The 20,865-nt window shown below is 45.7% G+C and overlaps 1 long non-coding RNA gene across 2 annotated transcripts in view; it reads right to left on the minus strand.

Moving 5' to 3' along the window:
• Positions 1–1,889: 1,889 nt before the first annotated feature.
• The window catches only part of LOC128566874 (uncharacterized), a 118,691-nt gene continuing 99,715 nt past the window's right edge, over positions 1,890–20,865 (minus strand). The window contains exons 5-6 of one of the 2 annotated variants that reach the window (XR_008374658.1): positions 5,360–5,813; positions 1,890–2,003 (exon numbers count right to left, since the gene is read on the minus strand). This is a non-coding gene — a long non-coding RNA (uncharacterized LOC128566874). Of the gene's footprint in view, positions 2,004–4,598; positions 5,814–20,865 lie in introns of those variants that run through there. The other variant, XR_008374657.1, reaches the window with a different exon arrangement.

A 20,865-nucleotide genomic window follows, 5' to 3' on the forward strand; every position in this document is an offset into this window, starting at 1 on the left:
CGCCTGGATTACTCTGAGGCACTCATTTCATCGTAAGTATCTCAGCCAGCACATCCCGGATCTGGGTCTTTTTGTCTTCACTCACTGCCCACCTCTTGGGGAAGAGTCTGAGGACCCTGAGGAGACAGATCTGAAGAGAGGAAAAAAATGGTCCCCACAGAGAGCAAACCGGGGCAGAATAAGAAGAGCCAGTCACCCCTGAGCAGGGCAGGTCAGGGGGGTGGGCAAGGCTCCCAGCCCCGCCTGTCCCGCAGGTGCAGTGCCATTTGCAGGGAGGGGGGAGGATTACTACACACCCCAGGGGACCAGAGGAGGGGCGTCTCGGGGGGAGTAGTTAGGATTTGCTGATGACCTTTCTGGTTTTGGGACTGAAAGGCTATTCTCAGCCATGGAGAGGTTAGAGCAAGAGGAAGGCAGGAATGTGGCTGAGGAAAGGTCAGCTGTGTCCCTGGAATCAGCCAGGTGTAGTGCTGAGGGTACACTCTTAACTGATCAACTGAGCACATGTTCATCCCTGGTCTTTCCCCGGCCCCCTCTGTAGATCAGTCTGTAGTCACAACCACCCTATTTCTTTCCTCCAAGCTCACACCAAGACGTGTTCCTCCTGTTCTCCGCCAGGGCATCCACCTCCGCGTCCCACTGGCCATTCTGCCTCCTAGCGGGCGCCTTCTCTGCAATACACCTACGTGCTGTCCACCTGTGCACACGCCAGCTGTTCCCCTCCAGCTCTGCAGTTGCCTGGCTGGCACGAGGCATTCTTCAAAGACTTATCTTTTGGGGAAAGCTGTGACTCGCTGTCTTCCCGCTGAGTTAGGCGGCTCCTGGTATACCAGGTGCAGCACCCTGGGGGCTGTGCAGCTGTGCGCTGCTGTCCCCCAGCTGACTGATGCCCTAAGGCAGAGGCTGAGTGGTATTTCTCTGGCACCCCTAGCTTTCAGGGTGATCACACAGAAGGTGCTCGGGACGCGTTTATCAGAAAACAACGGAGCTACAAGGACAATCAAACCATGCCTCACCTGAAGTAACTCAGTCTACAGAGAAGCATTCCCCCTAGCAAAGAGATCAGGGTCCCTAGCTACTTACTGTTCTTCAGGGGGTTTCTGATAACATTCAAGGTCAAACTCCAAATTCCTTTTTTTTTGTAGAGACAGAGTTTCACTTTATCATTCTTTTTTTTTTTTTTTTTTTTTTTGTAGAGGCAGTCTCACTTTATAGCCCTCGGCAGAGTGCTGTAGCATCACACAGCTCACAGCAACCTCCAACTCCTGGGCTTAGGTGATTCTCCTGCCTCAGCCTCCCGAGTAGCTGGGACTACAGGCGCCCCCCACAACACCAGGCTATTTCACTTTATCATTCTTAGTAGAGTGCCGTGGCATCACACAGCTCACAGCAACCTCCAACTCCTGGGCTTAGGTGATTCTCTTGCCTCAAGCCTCCCCAATAGCTGGGACTACAGGCACCTGCCACAACGCCAACTCCAAATTCTTTAGAATGGCACACAGGCCCTTCTGAGCTTGTCTCCCATCCCAGCTCAGTCTACCCCTCTCAGTAATAAGAGTATAATCAATCCCTTGCCACAGTGTGAGTTCTTACAAGCTCCCTGGGGGCTTCTCTTCTGGTCACCTGAAATGTCACCTCCCACTCTAATCAGCCTGCTCATCCTTGAGACTCAGCTGCAGTGTCACTATCTGTGTGAAGGGTGCCCTGGCCCTAAAGCTGGGTGTTGGAGGGCATGGCACCTCATACATGCACCCAGAGATGGCACCTAGAAGCCAATATTACCTTTTGTACTAGACGGGAAGATCTGGGAGCAAGGACTTCTTCTTCATCCATGCATCTCTGGCAATGAGCACAATGTCTGGTGTATCTTAGGGCCTCGGCAAATATTGGATGAATGACTGAATGAGGAAATAAAGTCTCTGGTTCCTTCAGTTTCTGTCACTGCAGAAACACACACTGAGTCTTCACACTCATTTTGTGGCCTGAGGAAGACAAGACTGGCGCTGCGGAATCAAAATGTCAAGAGACCAACATTATTTTGCTGGTGGTAGAGTAAGCAGATTGCCAGGAGGCCCTTCTTCCTCTGGTTTAACCTCTGAGAGAGTGGCTACCTGCACACAAGACATGCCTTTGCACCCAGTCATCAATTAACAAGACCAGAAAATTCAAGGGTGTGACTGGCTATAGCCCGGACAGCAACTGCTCCCATATCCTACTGTAGAGTGTAAAAGTGTTCCTTATTATTCCCCGTCAGGTTCTAATTCATGGAATTAGAATAACAAGACCCTCCAAATAAAGTTAATCTAAGAAAGTTGTTTTTACAACACAGCCTTACTGACCCTAGAAGGACAAAACAGTAGATTCTTTTTTTTTTTTTTTTATTGTAGAGACAGAGTTTCACTTTATTGCCCTTGATAGAGTGCCGTGGCGTCACACAGCTCACAGCAACCTCCAACTCCTGGGCTTAGGCGATTCTCCTGCCTCAGCCTCCCGAGTAGCTGGGACTACAGGCGCCCGCCACAACACCCGGCTATTTTTTTGTTGCAGTTTGGCCGGGGCTGGGCCTGAACCGGCCACCCTCGGTACATGGGGCTGGCGCCCTGCTCACTGAGCCACAGGCGCCGCCCAAAACAGTAGATTCTAATGACACTCTTTTGTCACCTGCTTCATCCTTGTGCTCAGTTAAAATCGCTCCTAAAGTTAGTCCCCTCCAATTTGTTTCGAATATTTTCCCAAAGGTATTCCTCTCCCCTTCACTTTTCAGTAGTCAGAATACTTACAAATATTATTTCACATTCACTAGTTGTGCTTTTGGAAATGAAGCTCAATAATAGCACCACTATTCTGCCTTCATAATTATCTGCCTGCACCACTTCCTGATCAGGGGCACCGGTTTTTTTTGTTTTTTTTTTTAAATTCTAAGAGACAGAGTCTCACTTTATTACCCTCAGTAGAGTGCTGTAACATCACAGCTCACAGCAACCTCCAGCTCTTGGGCTTAGGCGATTCTCTTGCCTCAGCCTCCCGAGTAGCTGGGAATATAGGCGGCCGCCACAATACCTGGCTATTTTTTGTTGTTGTTGTTGTTGTTGTTGCTGCAGTTTGGCTGGGGCCGGGTTTGAACCCGGCACCCTCAGTATATGGGGCCAGTGCCCTACCCACTGAGCCACAGGCACCGTCCGGTTTTTTTCTTTTTAAGAGATGGACTCTTGCTCTGTCTCCTAGGCTGAAGTGCAGTGATACCTGTGCGGTGACATAATCATTGCTCACTGCAGCCTCCAACTCCTGCTTCAACTGATCCTCCCAACTCAGGCTTTTGAAGTACAAGGACAATGGGCATGAGCCACCCTGGGTAGAGTGCCGTAGTGTCACAGCTCACAGCAACCTCAAACTCTTGGGCTTAAGTGATTCTCTTACCTCTGCCTCCCAAGTAGCTGCAACTACAGGCGCCCGACACAACGCCTGGCTATTGTTTTGTTGTAGTTGTCATTGTTGTTTGGCAGACCCAGGCTGGATTCGAACCCGACGGCTCTGGTGTATGTGACTGGCGCTCTAGCCGCTGAGCTATAGGCACCAATCCCAGATACATCTTTCATATCTAAAATATATTTATGTGAGACTCTGAGGACAAAAATAAAATATGTTCATGGGCCTGGCCAGGTGGCTCATGCCTGTAATATAGCATTCTATATTATAGGAGGCAGGTGAGATCTGTTGAAGCTGAGGCAGGTGGATCCGTTGAGCTCAGGAGTTTGAGACCAGCCTGAGTAAGAGTGAGACCCTGTCTCTTTTTTTTTCTTAGAGACAGTCTTACTTTGTCACCCTCGGTAGAGTGCGGTGGCATCACAGCTCACAGCAACCTCTATCTCTTGGGCTTAGGTGATTCTCTTGCCTCAGCCTCCCGAGTAGATGGGACTACAGGCACCCATCACAACATCTGGCTATTTTTTTGTTGCAGTTTGGCCGGGGCCAGGTTCAAACCCACCACCCTTGGTATATGGGGCTGGCGCCCTACTCACTGAGCCATAGGCGCCGCCCAGAGACTCCATCTCTAAAAAATACATATGTGTGTATATACATATATATATTTATGAATTAATCCAATACTATTAAATTCAACTCCAAAGCCCAAATATTAAGACCTATTCATGTTTAACTCTTGATCTTTGCGGGGGTGTGTGCACGCACGCGTGCGCATGATGATAATGTGATCATGGAAACACAGGAGTGCAGAATTTTGGTCATTGAGAAATTTGCTGAACTGATGGGGCTAAAAGATGCAAACACTGGCTTGGCGCCTGTAGCTCAAGCTGCTAAGGTGCCAGACACATACATCAGAGCTGGCGGGTTCGAATCCAGCCTGGGCCCGCCAAACAACAATGACAACTACAACCAAAAAGTAGCTGGGCGTTGTGGCAGGTGCCTGGGTCTCAGATACTTGGGAGGCTAAGGCAAGAGAATCGCTAAAGCCCAGGAGTTGGAGGCTGCTGTGAGCTGTGATGTCACAGCACTCTACCCAGGGCGACAGCTTGAGGCTCTGTCTCAAAAAAAAAAAAAAGAAAGAAAAGAAAAGAAAGATGCACTTTAGTGATGAAATATCAGCAATCTATATTCAACACATGTAAGACACTGCTGTACTCAGGACCCACTCACAGTCACTGGAGCTAAGATAATCCGGAGATGTGGCACTATCATCTTCATTTCCCACAGTAGGAAACTGAAGCCCTGTATTGTTAAATATCTTAACGGAGATCTGTGGAGGTTATCTAATCCATTCTCAGTTTCAACTCTCACCTATTGCCTAATAATAGTCTATTTCTTGTCCCAGACCTTGGTCCGGAGAAAGCCAAACTTTTCTGTAAAATTGCCAGCTTGTCAGTGTCTCCCGGCTGGCTCACAGCCCTCCCCAGCCCCACGCCCGACTTCCCTGAAGCCTGAACCACCACCAGGCTCACTCTTCTTCCCCCATATCCTGCCTCCTGTGACGGCATCGGCGTCCACCTCATGGTGCCAGGCAGGAATCTGGAAGCCTAGAGTCAGTGCACAAACAGGCACATGATAAATGCCCAACAAGTATTTGTCGTGTGAGCAATTTAATGAGCCAACGAGTGAGTGGGGGTGGTCATCCTGGACTCTCCCCTCACCCTTAACCAGAAGATTAATTGATCATAAAATCCTGCTGTTTTCGACATCATAAATCTCTCTCAAATCCTTTCCCCCTTTTAAATCCCCACCACGCCTCCCTTGCTGGATTGTGTCAAGGCTAAAATGAGATTAATATATATAAAAGTGTTTCACAAATAAACCTCTGAGAAAAAAAGAAAGGCTAAATCCCTCGGGAATCTGTTACTAAACTTACCAGTACTGGTCTGCCGATTCCTTTTAAGCTATGAATTTTTTTTTTTTTTTTGGTCCTCCTGACCTTGTTGTTTTCTCTGCCATGGCTTCTAGAGGCTCATCACTCAGCTTGTGTGAAAATACCGCTTGTTGCTACGTATGCACTGGCTTAGCAGCTCAGTTATATTTCCTTTTATGTTGCTTGCTGCTGGTTATTTCTCAGAGTAAGATCTAGCTCCTCTCGAGAAGGCTTTGAAGCTCCCCAGGAAAAGGAGTTATTACAAGGTTTTTGTAGCTTCCACAGCACCTCACGCAACCTTAGGCATATAGTAAGTGCTTAACAAATGCTTATTGATTGAGAGATCAAGTCTCCTCCATCCCGCCTTAACCACGCCTCTCCCTCCTTGCTATCCTGACTTTCAGGATTCCATTTCTTATTCTTCAAAATGCATTGTTTATATCAGGAACATTTCTTCCTAAGACATTTGAGAAAACAAATGTAGATTAGCTGACATATAGAAACTTTTATTTTTTTTTTTTTTTGTAGAGACAGAGTCTCACTTTATGGCCCTCGGTAGAGTGCTGTGGCATCACACAGCTCACAGCAACCTCCAACTCCTGGGCTTAAGTGATTCTCTTGCCTCAGCCTCCCGAGTAGCTGGGACTACAGGCGCCCGCCACAACGCCCGGCTATTTTTTTTTTTTTGGTTGCAGTTTGGCTGCGGCCGGGTTTGAACCCGCCACCCTCGGTATATGGGGCCGGTGCCTTACCGACTGAGCCACAGGCACTGCCCCAACATATAGAAACTTTTAAAAAGTTTCTATGCATCAGCCCCAGATTACTTGCCCCAAACACTGATTTCATCAAAGTGTCCCACAGCCCCCAAACATATTCCTCCAGGGATTCCCTGGTAATCAGGGTCTTGCTCTGTTGCCCAGCTGGAGTACAGTTGTGCCATCATAGCTTAAACTCCACTCAAATTCCTGGGTCTACCTGATCCTCCTGCGTCAGCTTCTTGAGTAGCTGGGACTACTGGTATGTGCCACCACAACTGGTTAAATTTTTTTGGAGGGGGATTTTTTGTAGAGACAGGTGTTGCTCTTGTTCAGGCTGGTCTCCAACTCCTGACTTCAAGTGATTCTCTCACTTTGGCTTTCCAAAGTGCCAGCGTTACAGGTGTGAGCCATAGAGCCCGGCCATCATTCTTCAAAATGTACTAAGTGGGCTCAGTGCTTAAGGCACCAGCCACATACATAGGGGACTGGTGGGGTTGAACCCAGCCCAGGCCTGCCAAACAACAATGACAACTACAACCAAAAAATAGCCGGACGTTGTGGCGGGTGTCTGTAGTCCCTGGTACTTGGGAGGCTGAGGCAAGAGAATTGCTTAAGCCCAAGAGTTAGAGGTTGCTGTGAGCTGTGACACCACAGCACTCTACCGAGGCAACAAAGTGAGACTCTGCCTCAAAAAGAAAAAATAATGTACTGAGTGAACAAGGGTGGAAGAGCCAAACCCTGATAGATTATGTATCACACTGAAGTAATAGTTTTACATATACAGTGCTTATAAATGTACATCTAAAACCAGGTATAATGGTAATTAAAATATGTGGTACACTGCCACTAGCAATAAGAACTGAAGAAAAATAGGTCATAGGGTGGCGCCTGTGGCTCAGTGAGTGGGGCGCCGGCCCCATATACCGAGGGTGGTGGGTTCAAAGCAGCCTCAGCCGAACTGCAACCAAAAAATAGTCGGGCGTTGTGGCGGGCACCTGTAGTCCCAGCTGCTTGGGAGGCTGAGGCAGGAGAATCATGGAAGCCCAGGAGCTGGAGGTTGCTGTGAGTCCTGTGACGCCACGGCACTCTACCAAGGGCGGTAAAGTGAGACTCTGTCTCTACAAAAAAAAAAATAAGAAAAGAAAAATAGGGCATGGATATTTTCCTCTGTTACCCATTACATCATATCAGACACCAAGTCTTGTTGCTTCTCTCTGTGAAATGTGGCACTTCCTTTGGGGACCGCATCACCATCGCAGAGCCAGCCTCAAGTGTCCCTTCCATCTCCATTGCCTTAACTTTTAATTTTTTTTTCTTTGTTGCCCTCAGTAGAGTGCTATGGCGTCACAGCTCACAGCAACCTCAAAATCTTGGGTTTTAGAGATTCTCTTGCCTCAGCTTCCCAAGTAGCAGGAACTATAGACACTGGCCACAGCGCCCGGCTCTTTTTTTTTTTTTTAATTGCTAATTGCAGGCTGGATTTGAACCTGCCAGCCTGGGTGTACGTGGCTGGCACCATAATCCCTGAGCTACGGGCACCGCCTGCCTTGACTTCTTCTTTTTTTTTTTTTATGAGACAGAGTCTCACTTTGTCACCCTTGATAGAGTGCTGTGGAGTCACAGCTCACAGCAACCTCCAGCTCTTGGGCTTAGGTGATTCTCTTGCCTCAGCCTCTTGAGTAGCTGGAACTACAGGTGCCTGCCAAACGCCTGGCTGTTTTTTTTTGTTGCAGTTTGGCCAGGGCTGGGTTTGAACCCGCCACCCTCGGTATATGGGGCCAGTGCCCTACCCACTGAGCCACAGGTGCTGCCCACAGGTGCCTTGACTTCTTACCTGAACTTTTGGTCTTTGTTCTCTCCTTACACTAATGCAGTTTACTCACAGCCCCAGATTACTTGCCCCAAACACTGATTTTATCAGGCTTTCCCATTGCCCCAAACCTCCAGGGGTTCCCTAGTATCCTACTATTTAGAAGACAAGTTTTCTTTTTCTGTTCTTTTTTCTTTTTTTTTTTTGAGACAGAGCCTCAAGCTGTTACCCTGGGTAGAGTGCTGTGGCATCACAGCTCATAGCAACTTCCAACTCCTGGGCTCAAGCGATTCTCCTGCCTCCGCCTCCCAAGTAGCTGGGACTACAGGCGCCTGCCACAACAGCTGGCTATTTTTGGTTGTATTTGTCATTGTTGTTTGGTGGGCCGGGCTGGATTTGAACCCACCAGCTCAGGTGTATGTGGCTGGTGCCTTAGCCCCTTGAGCCACAGGCGCCAAGCCTGAAGACAAGTTTTCAAGGAATTTTCAAACTAAGACTACCTTCCCCATCTAACTTCTCTGACACTTCTTTCCACAGGTGACTGTAAGCTGTCATTTAAGAGCTAAACTTGTTACCTAGGGTTTACTTGGTTAAATCTTAGGTAACAAGGATTTGTGTGGATTTCACATCCACACACAATGATGTAATGAGCAGATTTAAATTAAGAGTATGCCTGCTCTGTAAATATGTGGTTGAAGAGCAGGGGATAGCCTGAAATTCCAATCAAAACCTGGGCTCAATGGCTCACACCTGTAATCCTGGCTGAGGAGGGAGGGAGGCTGAGGCAGGAGGATCACTTGAGCTCTGGAGTTGGAGACCAGCCTGATCTGATTGAGAGTGACCTCCGCCATGACACCCGGCTGATTTTTCTATTTTTAGTAGAGACCTTGGTTTTGCTCTTGCTCAAGCTGGTCTGGAACTCCTGGTCTCAAGTAATCCTCCTGCCTTGGCTTCCCAGAATGCTAGGCTATGATTATAGGCGTAGCCATTGTGCCTGGCCTATTTGTTTTTTTTAGAGAGAGAGTTGCTCCATTGCCCAGGTTGGAGTACAGGGGCGCAATCATAGCTCACCACAGCTTTGAACTCCTGGGCTGAAGGAGTTCTTCTGCTTTGGACTCCCTAGGCCTATAGGCATGTGCCACCACATCTGGCTGTCTACCTCCTAATTTTTAAACCTGGGAAACTGGATGGCACCTGTGGCTCAAGGAGTAGTGTGCCGGCCCCCTATAATGGAGGTGGTGGGTTCAAGCCCAGCTCCAGACAAAACTGCAATAAATAAACAAACAAACTTGGGAAACTGAGATGTGTCTTTTGTGATTTGTAGTCCGCAGAATTCTAAGATGACCCTCAGTAACACCCTCCACCCCTGCCCTTACAGAATCCCCTGTCCTTTGAACTTAGGTGGAATCAGTGAATATGCAGAGATTTGACCCTTGTGATTAGTTTATGAGATGGCATAGCTGAACATTGACTACCGGAAATCACCCAGGTAGACCTGATCTAATCATTACATTAAATCATTAAAAGCAGAGAGTTTTCTGTAGCTGGAGATGTAACAGGAATCAGAGATTCAAAGCAGAAGGACTTGCCCTTGCTGACTGGAAGGTAGAGGGGTGTTCAGGGAAAGACTGGAAAGCAGCTTTTAGGAGCAGAACGCAATGCCCTACTGACAATCAGCAAGAAAGTGAGACCTCAGTTATACAGCCTGAAGGAAGTGGGTTCTGACAGTATAACCTGAGTGACCTTGGACTTGGATCTGAGCTCAGTGTGGAGACATCTTGATTTTAGCTTTATGATCCCTTCAGGAGAGCCTGGTTGTGCTAAGCTGAAACTCTCTTTTTGTTGGGTGGAGGGGAACAGGGTAGGGTCTCACTCTGTCCCCTGTGCCACAGTGCAGTGGCAGGACTCATAGGTCTCTTCAGTATCAAATCCTAGGCTCAAGTGATCCTCCTGCCTTAGCCTCCTGAGAAGCTGGGACTACAGGCATGAGCCACCATGCCTGGCTAATTTCTTTTTCTAGTATTTTTTATAAAGATCAGGTCTCACCACACTGCTCAAACTTCTAGCTCAACTCCTGACTTGCAGAACTGTGTGCTAGTACATGGGTGTTGTTCCGAGCCTCTGTTTGTGATCATTTTCATCACGCAGCAACAGAAAACTGACATGTCCTTCTCAGTGCCTTCATAATTGAGCAAAACATAATTTAACATTGCATTTGATTCATGTTCACTGAGGAAACATTAGTAATTAATATAGCTTTATCTTACCACTAGTAAAGTCGTGAATGCCAACTGGCCTTCTCTGCCTATTATCAACATTAAAAAATTGTTTTAACAAGAATTTTAATTTGAACAGTATCTGTCATGCTTATTTTATATTTATTAAATTGCTAAAAACACATTATTCTAGTAGGGATGTTTTCATAAAACATGAAAGGAGTTATTTAAAGCAGAGATTCACCTAGGTCCTGGAAACATGTTTCATACCATATTCCCAGAGGCTAAATTTTAGTTTCAGGACACGCAAAACCAGTTAGTAGAATATTTTATAAACTAAGGCAATTATCAAAAGAATTTGGAAGTAAAATCTCTTTGCATAAATTACCATTACAAAGAAAGATTCTATATAACAAATGTATTTCCATGTCAATGCAGAGCATCCATATAAATGATGCTTTGTTGGTCTGTTTTATTTTTGTTTTTCTTTTTCTTTTTTTTTTTTTTTTGTGGTTTTTGGCCGGGGATAGGTTTGAACTCGCCACCTCCAGCATATGGGACCGGCGCCCTACTCCTTGAGCCACAGGCGCCGCCCTTATTTTTGTTTTTCAAGACAGAGTCTCACTGTGTTACCCTGGCTAGAGTGTTATGGCGTCACAGCTCACACCACCTTAAAGTCTTGAGCTTAAGCAATTCTCTTGACTCAGCCTCCCAAGCAGCTGGGACTACAGGCACCCACCACAACACCCGGCTATTTTTTCGTTGTTATTGCAGTTGTCATTGTTGTCATTTTACTGGCCCAGGCTGGGTTCTAACCAACTAGCCTCAGTGTATGTGGTCAGTGCCCTGTTGGTTTGTTTCTAAAACAATTTTTTTCCTTTCTTTATTTTGTCTCTAAAATTTTTATTTTAAAAAGTCTTGTAGTCTGGCAGAGTGTCTCACACCTCTAATCTCAGTACTTTATTTTTTTATTTTTTGTGGTTTTTGGCTGGGGCTGGGTTTGAACCCGCCACCTCTGGCATATGGGACTGGCGCCCTACTCCTTGAGCTACAGGTACTGCCCTAATCTCAGTACTTTGAGAGGCTGACGTGAGAGGACTGTTTGAGGGCCAGGAGTTTAAGACCAGCTTAGGCAACATAATGAGACCATGTCTCTATAAAAAGTAAAACAATTCTGGGCAGTGCAAAAAAAAAAAAAAATTAAACAATTCTCTGGGAATGGTGGCATGAACCTATAGTCCCAGCTACTCAGGAGGCTGAGGGAGGAGGATTGCCTGAGCCCAGGAGTTTGAGGTTACAATGAGCTATGATCACACCACTCACCAGGCTGAGTGACAGAATGAGGCACTGTCTGTAAAAAACAAACCAAAACAAAAAAAAGTGGCAAATGCTGTGTTCAACACCCCCTCCCGATGGAGATTCACAGTATATATTACCATATTAAAAACTCTGCAAAGTCATGAAGTGAATCTGCCTATTTAATTCTTCTTAACCCAGCATTTCCCAAATGTATTCCTTTTGACAAACAACTTTTGACATCTTACAGGAGCATCATTTGGGAAATGCCAGCCTAAACAAATTTGTTTCCTCCTCAGACCAACTATCAAATCTAAATATTAGTAGGGACGCCAAGAGCAGTGGTTCACGTCTGTAATCCTGCACTCTGGGAGGCCAAGGTGGGTAGATTGGTTGAGTTTACAAGTTCCAGACCAGCCTGAGTCAGAGAGAGACTCCCATCTCTAAAGATGAGCAGGGTGTTGTGGCAAGAGCCTGTGCTAGAACTCAGGCCAGTCCCAGCTACCCGGGAGGCTGGGCCAAGAAGATCACTTGAGCCCAAGAGTTTGAGGTTGCTGTGAGCTATGACACCATGGCACTGTACCAAGGGTGACAAAGTGAGACTCTATCTCAAAAAAATATATTAGTAGGGGGTGGAGCCCATGGCTCAAGGAGTAGGGCGCCAGCCCCATACATTGGAGGTGGCGGGTTCAAACCCAGCCCTGGCCAAAAAGCTGCAAAAGAAAAAAACCAAAAACACAAAAAACATACATATTAGTAGGGAAAGAAATATTTCAGAAATTGAACTGATTAAATGTATTTAAGAGCTGGGAAAGTGCTTTCCCTCTTTTCTTATTGGCTATAGCAACTTTTCACTAAAATTTTTTTTTACTAGAGTCAATACATTGGGAAAGTGATTTTTTTTTTTTATACTTGAATCACTTTATTGTGTACTGGGAAAGTGATTTTTTAAACAATGATATTAATTTTAACAAAATATCTATTTTGCAAATGAATGTCCCAAGAATATTTTTTTCTTTTCTTTTTTTTTGTTGAGACAGAGTTCTACCCTATGCCCTGAACAGAGTGCAGTGGCGTCGTAGCTCACTGCAACCTCAGACTCTGGCTGTCGGCATCCTGCTGCCTCAGCCCTCAAAGCCGCTGGGATTACAGGCACTCGTCTCGGTGCCCACCTGGGTTTTTCCATTTTTTTCATGAGTCGGAATCTCACTCTGGCTCAGAGCTCAAGCAATCCTCCCGCCTCAGCCTCCCACAGTGCTGGGATTACAGGCGTGAGCAAACGCGCCCAACCCAAGGACATTTGTTCGAGACAGAGTCTCTCACTTTGTCACCCTGGGTAGAATGCCATAGTATCCTAGCTCACAGCAACCTCAAACTCTTGGGCTCACGTGATCCTCTTGCCTCAGCCTTCCCGGTAGCTGGGAATACAGGCGCCTGCTACAATGCTTGGCTATTTTTAGAGATGGGGGTCTCATTCTTGCTCAGAGATGGTCTCCAACTTGTGAGCTCAAGCAATCCACCCACCTTGGCCTCTCAGGGTGCTGGGATTTACAGGGGTGAGCCATAATGCCTGGCCCAAGGAAGTTTTTATAGCGGTTTCAGCCATACCACATATCTGTGCATTACTGATGTGGATAGTTTTCAAGAATAGAAAGTTGTTTTTTCATTTAATACTTTACAATTTAATGCAGAAGGCTAGCACACTCTTTTTTTATAGAGACAGAGTCTCACTGTACCGCCCTCAGGTAGAGTGCCATGACGTCACACAGCTCACAGCAACCTCTAACTTGGGCTTACGCGATTCTCTTGCCTCAGCCTCCCGAGCAGCTGGGACTACAGGCGCCCACCATAATGCCCAGCTATTTTTTGGTTGCAGTTTGGCTGGGGCTGGGTTTGAACCCACCACCCTCAGCATATGGGGCCGGCGCCCTACTCACTGAGCCACAGGCACTGCCCCTGACACACTTTTTAAGAAAATATTTTTTTAGTCAATATTAAGGAGGAGACTAGGAGAGTAAGACCAGAATTTTAGGCTAGGATTTTTTTGTTTGTTTGTTTTTTGGAGACAGAATTTCCCTCTGTCACCCTGGCTAGAGTGCAGTGGCATCATCATAGCTCACAGCAACCTCAAACTCCTGGGCTCAAGCAATCCTCCTTGGACCAATCCCTTTGAGATTCTCACTCAAAGGGTCTGGGCAAAACTTCCCGGTTGGTTTCAGTACCCACCGACCTCTGAAAGCCTTTTAGCACTAATGTTCTATAATGGGGGACTTTGTTACGGTTATCTCTGTTCTGGTTCTGCATCTTAAATCCTTTGTACTTTTCTCCACAGGTATTTCGGTACACAACAGAAAACCAGAATGCTGGGAGAATAAAAGTATATGACAGAAGCTTAGTTTTACAGTTCATCAGCAGAATTTACAGAACAGTGGAGCCTGTAACTATAGATTCTCACTCATGTTTGCTCTGACTTCTGTCCAGTAACATGGAAAATCCAGAGTTGGCCAAATTGACTGTTAGTGTAATTAGAGAAAGCACAGAAGTCTGCAACTCTCATATAATTTTTTTTTTTTTTTTTTTGCAGTTTTTGCAGTTTTTGGCCGGGGCTGGGTTTGAACCCACCACCTCCGGTATATGGAGCCGGTGCCCTACTCCTTTGAGCCACAGGTGCTGCACCCCTCCCCCCATATAATTTTTTACACCCTTCTTCCTTTTCCAATTTCTCTTCATATTTATTTAATTGTCTGTGATTTTAGGACTCAATTTAGATCTGACGTAAAGGTGTTCGGGCAGAGCAGTCAAGGGCATGAACTGCTGGAATCAGATGGATTGAAGTCCTAGCTCTGTCCCGTAGTTGCTGAAGAACTATGGGACAGTTATTTATTTACTTATTTGGAGACAAAGCCTCAAGCTGTCGCCCTAGGTAGAGTGCCGTGCCATTACAGCTCACAGCAACCTCCAACTCCTGGGCCCAACCCAGTCTCCTGCCTCCACCTCCAAGTAGCTGGGACCACAGGCGCCCCCCCCAACACCCGGCTATTTTTTGGTTGCAGCCATCATTGTTGTTTGGTGGGCCTGGGCTGGATTCAAACCCGCCAGCTCAGGTGTATGTGGCTGGCACCTTAGCCACTTGAGCTACAGGCGCCAAGCCTCGGACGGTTATTTAATATTCATTACCTCCAAGGCCGGGCCAGTGGCTCACACTTGCAAGGCTGGTGGATTGCCTGAGCTGACAGGTTCGAGACCAGCCTGACCAAGAGCTGCCTGTAAAAAAACTGCCAGGTGCTCGGTGCCTGTGGCTCAAGCAGCTAAGGTGCCAGCCCCATACACCTGAGCTGGCGGGTTCGAATCCAGCCTAGGCCCACCAAACAATGAGGACTGCAACCAAAAAATAGCAGGATGTTGTGGTGGGCGCCTGTAGTCCCAGCTACTTGGGAGGCAGAGGCAGGGAGGCAGGAGAATCGCTTGAGCCCAAGAATTTGAGGTTGTTGTGAGGTATGACTCTCTGGCACTCTACCAAGGGCGACAAAAATTAGACTCTGTCTAAAAAAAAAAAAAATATATATATATATATATTCCTTACCTTCAGTTTCCCCTTCTCTGTAATAGGAAATAGGACCTTCTACATATTGTTGTTTGCTGCCCACAAGAAAATGTATGAAAAGCACTTAGAAGGCTGGGCAAGGTGGCTCATGTCTGTAAGCCAAAGCGAGTGAATCCCTTGAACTCAGGAGTTCGAGATCAGCCTGAGCAAGAGTGAGATCTGTTTCTACTAAAATTAGAAAAACTAGCCAGGCATTGTGGTGGGTGCCTGTAGTCCCAGCTACTCTGGAGGCTGAAGCAAGAGGATGGTTTGAACCCGGGAGTTTCAGGTTGCTGTGAGCTATGATAACACCACAGCATTCTACCCAGGGCGGCATAGGGAGACTTGGTCTCAAAAACAACAAAAAAGTTGGTGGCGCCTGTGGCTCAAGGATAGGGCGCTGGTCCCATATGCCAGAGGTGGCGGGTTCAAACCTAGCCCCGGCCAAAAACCAAAAACAAACACAAACAAACAAACAAACAAAAACAACAAAAAAGCAAAAACAAAGAAAGAAAAAGAAAAGCACTTAGCACAGTGCCTGGCACATAGTGAGGGGTCAATAAATGGCTCTTATTACTGACATGAAAATTCTATGAAAGCCCTGTTAACTAATTTCAATGCCTGGGTAGTGAGAATTATGCTATCATAATTTTCAATAAAGCAGCTAGAGAATTCAACTTAGAAAACAGGTCCTGCCACCCTCAAGAGCTATCTTTAATAGGTAACAAATCTTACGAGACATGAGACCACTGATGAAGCAGCTATATATTATGCAGCATTAAGAAAGGAAGAAACACCGCCAATTAAACTATGTTTCCTTATCGCTTATAATTTTTATCTTACACTTTTTGAAACTGCTCTTTTAGATTTAGATTTTTGAAACATTTGACCCTCTTTTAGCATACATGAAAAGGAAACTCTAGGCAAAATAAATTGATTTCAAATATTCTTTTTTTTGAGACAGAGCCTCAAGCTGTCGCCTTTGGTAGAGTGCCGTGACATCACCGCTCACAACAACCTCCAACTCCTGGGCTCAAGCGATTCTCCTGCCTCAGCCTCCCAAGTAGCTGGGCCTACAGGCGCCTGCCACAACGCCCGGCTATTTTTTTGGTTGCAGTCCTCATTGTTGTTTGGTGGGCCCAGGCTGGATTCGAACCTGCCAGCTCAGGTGTATGTGGCTGGCGCCTTAGCCGCTTGAGCCACAGGCGCCGAGCTGATTTGAAATATTCTTATGTTGTCTTTACATTCAGAATCCCAGCCTTTGGAATCACTTGTTTGATTCACTCACTGCCACCCTTTGCCACCAAGGGCATTGGTGACGCAGCATTTCTTAAGAGAATCCACCAGTACTAAAGGCTCTTAGGGCTGAGCTCTTTGTTTGCCTATTTTTGATTCCCGTTTCAAGATTAATGCCAAGCATGTGATAATTTTACATTCTTCTGCCCTGGATTAAGAGAGTGATTCACTCTTCTTTCTCGGATTTTATTCCAGACAACTGACACCCATATTCCAAGTTTGGATACGGATGCTTTTGGTGTTCATGAACATGTCGGCAATAACAAGTGTGGCCTAACCAATAGATAAAGAGACATCTTTGATTATAAGATGCATCCTGAATTTTGAAGACGTTAGTAAGAAGCCAACCATGTCCTGAATTGATCCTTTCTGGAGTTTAGTTCCATTTGATCATCTGCAGAAAACACTGGAATATTATTTTTTATTATTATTATTATTTTTTTTTAACTGGACGAAAGAGTACAGCCTTTATTGTAGCTGTCATTGTTGCTGTCACCGTTCAGCATTACCTTAATAAAATGTCACTTCTAACACGGGAATATTATTAATGGCCTTTGCATTGCACTTTTTTCCCTCCATAATGGTTTTATTGATGTAAAATTCACATACCACACAATCTACCCATTTAAAGTGCACTCAGTGGGTTTTAGTCTGTTCACAGAGTAGCTCACACCAAAAAGAAACGGTGGACCCACTAGCAGTTAGTACCCATTCCTTCCCCAACTCCTGGTCTCTGGCAACCATTAATCTACTTTTTTCCAATATGGGTTTGCATATTCTGTATATTTTATATAAATGGAATCAAAATATGTGGCTTTTTTTTGAGGGGGGGCAGAGTCTCGAGCTGTCGCCCTGGGTAGAGTGCAGTGGCGTCACAGCTCACAGCAACCTCAAACTCTTGGGCTTAACCAATTCTCTTGCCTCAGCCTCCCAAGTAGCTGGGAATACCGGCGTCTGCCACAATGCTCAGATTTTTTTTGTTGTAGTTGCCATTGTTGTTTGGCAGACCCGGGCCAGATTCCAACCTGCCAGCCCCAGTGTATGTGACCAGCGCCCTACGCACTGAGCCGCTGTGGCTTTTTTTTTCAAGACGAGTCTCAAGCTGTGACCCTGGATAGAATGCCATGGTGTCACAGATCATAGCAACCTCCAACTCTGGGCTCAAGAAATTCTCTTGCTTCAGTTTTTCTACTTCTGGTAGAGATGAGGTCTCACTTTTGCTCAGGCTGGTCTCAAACTCGTGAGCTCAAGCAATCCACCTATAATCCTCAGCCTCCCAGAGTGCCAGGATTATAGGCATGAGCCACTGTGCCTGGCCAATATGTAACCCTTTGTAATTGGCTTCCTTCCATTAGCATGTTTTAAAGGTGCATCCATTTTGTGGCCTATCTAATGAGTACTTCATGCTCTTTTATTGTTGATTAATATTCAATTGCATGGATATGCCGCATTTTATTTATTCACCCATCAGTTGATGGACACTGGGTTGTTTCCACTTTTTGATTGTTATAATGATGCTGCTGAAAGCATTCACGTACAAGTTTTTTTTTTTTGTTTTGAGACAGAGTCTAACTATGTCACGTTGGGTAGAGTGCCATGGCATCACAGCTCACAGCAACCTCAAACTCCTGGGCTTAAGATTATCTTGCCTCGGTCTCCCAAGTAGCTGGGATTAAAGGCGCCCATCACAGTGCCTGGCTATTTTCTGTTGCAGTTGTCATTGTCGTTCAGCAGGTCTGGGCCGGGTTCTAACCTGCCAGCCTTGGTGTATGTGGCCGGCGCTGTAACCACTGTGCAATGGGCGCTGAGCCCATGTACAGGTTTTGTGAAGACACATGGTTTCATTTGTCTGGGGTATGTACCTGGAAGTAGAACCACTGTATCATAGGATCATTGGATCATAGTAACTCTATATTTAACCATTAGTGGAACTCCCCACTGTGTCCCAAAGCAGCTCACATCATTTACAATCTTAAAAGCATTATATGAGGGTTCCAATATATATATTCGAGACAGAGTCTCAGGTTGTACCTATTGCATCTTATTATTATCTGTCTTTTTGATCAGAGCCATCCTAGGGGGTGTGAACTTTCACCTACATTTTCCCATTTGGTCTTTACATCTTTCAATGTTCTTTACCCACAATGGAGGAAATAAACATTGGCTGGGTTTGGTGGCCCATGCCTATAATATTAGCACTCTGGGAGGCTGAGGCAAGTGGATTGCCTGAGCTCAGGAGTTCAAGACCAGCTTGAGATCCTGTCTCTAAAAATATCTGGGTGTTGTGGTAGGCACCTATCCTTCCAGCTACTTGGGAGATTGAGGCAAAAAAATCATTTGAGCCTAAGAGTTTGAGGTTGCTGTGAGCTATGACATCACAGCACTCTACCTAGGGTGACAGAGTGAGACTCTGTCTTAAAAAAAAGAAAAGCAAGCAAACATTAAGTCTAGTTCACCGACTCAGGATAGCTTACTTGGTGACAGAATGAGAACTAGAACATAATCACGCTTCTAGATTCTGGGACCTTGCTCTTTCTCCACATCAGGCTCTTTCTTTCCCTCTCTCTCTTTTTTTTTTTTTTGGAGACAGTCCCAAGCTGATGCCCTGGGTAGAGTTCCGTGGCATCACAGCTCACAGCAAGCTCCAACTCTTGGGCTTAAGCTATTCTCTTGCCTCAGCCTCCCAAACAGCTGGGACTACAGGAGCCCGCCACAGTGCCTGGCTATTTTTTTGGTCGTAGCTGTCATTGTTGTTTGGCAAGCCTGGGCTGGATTTGAACCTGCCAGCTCTGGTGTATGTGACTGGTGCCCTAGCCGCTGAGCTACAGGTGCCGAGCTATACATCAGGCTCTTTCAACCCTAGGAGAGCTACCTACCTGTGACAGAGTAAGAGCAATGATGGAATAGAGGTAAGCTGGGGGGAGGGTGGGCACAGAAATGTTGTCAGGACACGGTACTGCAGCACCACATTAGATGAGGTGACATTGCTACTCTCTATCACAAGACAGCAATACCTAGGGAAGCCATACTGCCTGCAACAGGTCAGTAAGATGGGTCTGATTGTGGGGAAAAGCCCCATGATAGCTAACTTGCAGCAATGACTATAGCTTTGCCTTCCCAGGCTACAGGAGAAAGCTGCACAACCCAGGTTGGCCTCCTTTGGGCCCAGTGGTTGTTAGAATTATAACACGGAAGAAGAATTTTCTACTGTCTCCCAGTAGGTAGAGTAGGTGTAAGGCCTTGGTTTGTAAGCTGGATTCATTACTTTTTGTGTTTATGAACTGAGAGAATTCATAAATTTGTGCTTATGCCTGCATTTTCTATTCATGAACTCTCCTTTTCGTGCAAAAAAAAATTAATATTTTATGAAATAATCTTCTTGGAGGTTAAGTGCGACAGCACTGCTCTTTTCTAGTCAGAGAAACCCTGCATGTTGCTCAACCCCAGCTGAGCAAGCAAGAAGGCCTCTGAATGAAGCTTTCCCACCTTACTAGTGCAGTCAACTTCGAATCACTGGACCACGAAACCTTACTGGAGTTACAGAGTAAAAACAGGTTAATCCTCAGTGTGGTGTATCTATTGAACCCAAATATTTTTTCTTTCAGGATCTTTCCAAAACGTGTGTTACCACTTCAAGTGTCACAACAACAAAATGATGTCACTGATGGGGCCTATTCTCTGCAGATGCTGGCCTGGTTGAAAGAACTTTCTTTTCACATTTAACACGTGCTAAGGTTACCTATCCCCTCACCTTGAGGACAGCAGTTGTATTTGTTTTGGTTTTTTTGAGCTTTTCTATTTTTTTAAATTGGAAGGCAATATACATGAAATGACCCACAGCTCACATCATTTAATTTTTATATTTTGCTTCCAAACTCTCGTCTACACTTGAATTTACATACAATTGTAATCAGTGTGCATATGCTATTTTGCATTTTGCTTTATTAACCTAGTATTTTAAACGTTTTCCACTTTGTATTATTTTCATAAATATTTTAGTGGCTGTATAATATTCTGTCACAGGCTGCTAAACTTTTTCCTATTCTTGGACACTGCATTAGTCAGGGTTCTCCAGAGAGACAACGTGTATGGTGTCATATCCCTGGACACTAAGGTGGCTTTTTGCTTTATTTCATTAGGACCCATTTTCATTTGAGAAGAAGAAAATTTACATTTGCCGAACACCAATTTTATATCATGGACTTGTGAATTACTCATTGTTTTTCCAACGCCTGTAATCCCAGCACTTGAGAGGCCAAGGCAGGTGGGTTGCCTTTTTTTTTAACCCCCATTTTGCAGATGAGACATGAAGGCTGAGATAAGTTAGGTAGAGAGAATAGTGACCGTGGCTCTACTTGTGGGCACACCATTTAACAGATTCTGAGTCTCAGATTCTTCACCTAATAAGCGATCATCATACACGCAGCACCCACCTCCCGAGACCGAGGGGAGATAATATCAGTAGAGAACCTGACAGTGCTTGGCACATCGTTAGACCAGCAAGATAGTATCATGGGTCTTACCTCTGCCGTTCACCATTTAGTAACTTT

This window comes from Nycticebus coucang, chromosome 15 (assembly GCF_027406575.1).
Source record: "Nycticebus coucang isolate mNycCou1 chromosome 15, mNycCou1.pri, whole genome shotgun sequence".
In the NCBI taxonomy this organism is placed as follows: domain Eukaryota; kingdom Metazoa; phylum Chordata; class Mammalia; order Primates; family Lorisidae; genus Nycticebus; species Nycticebus coucang.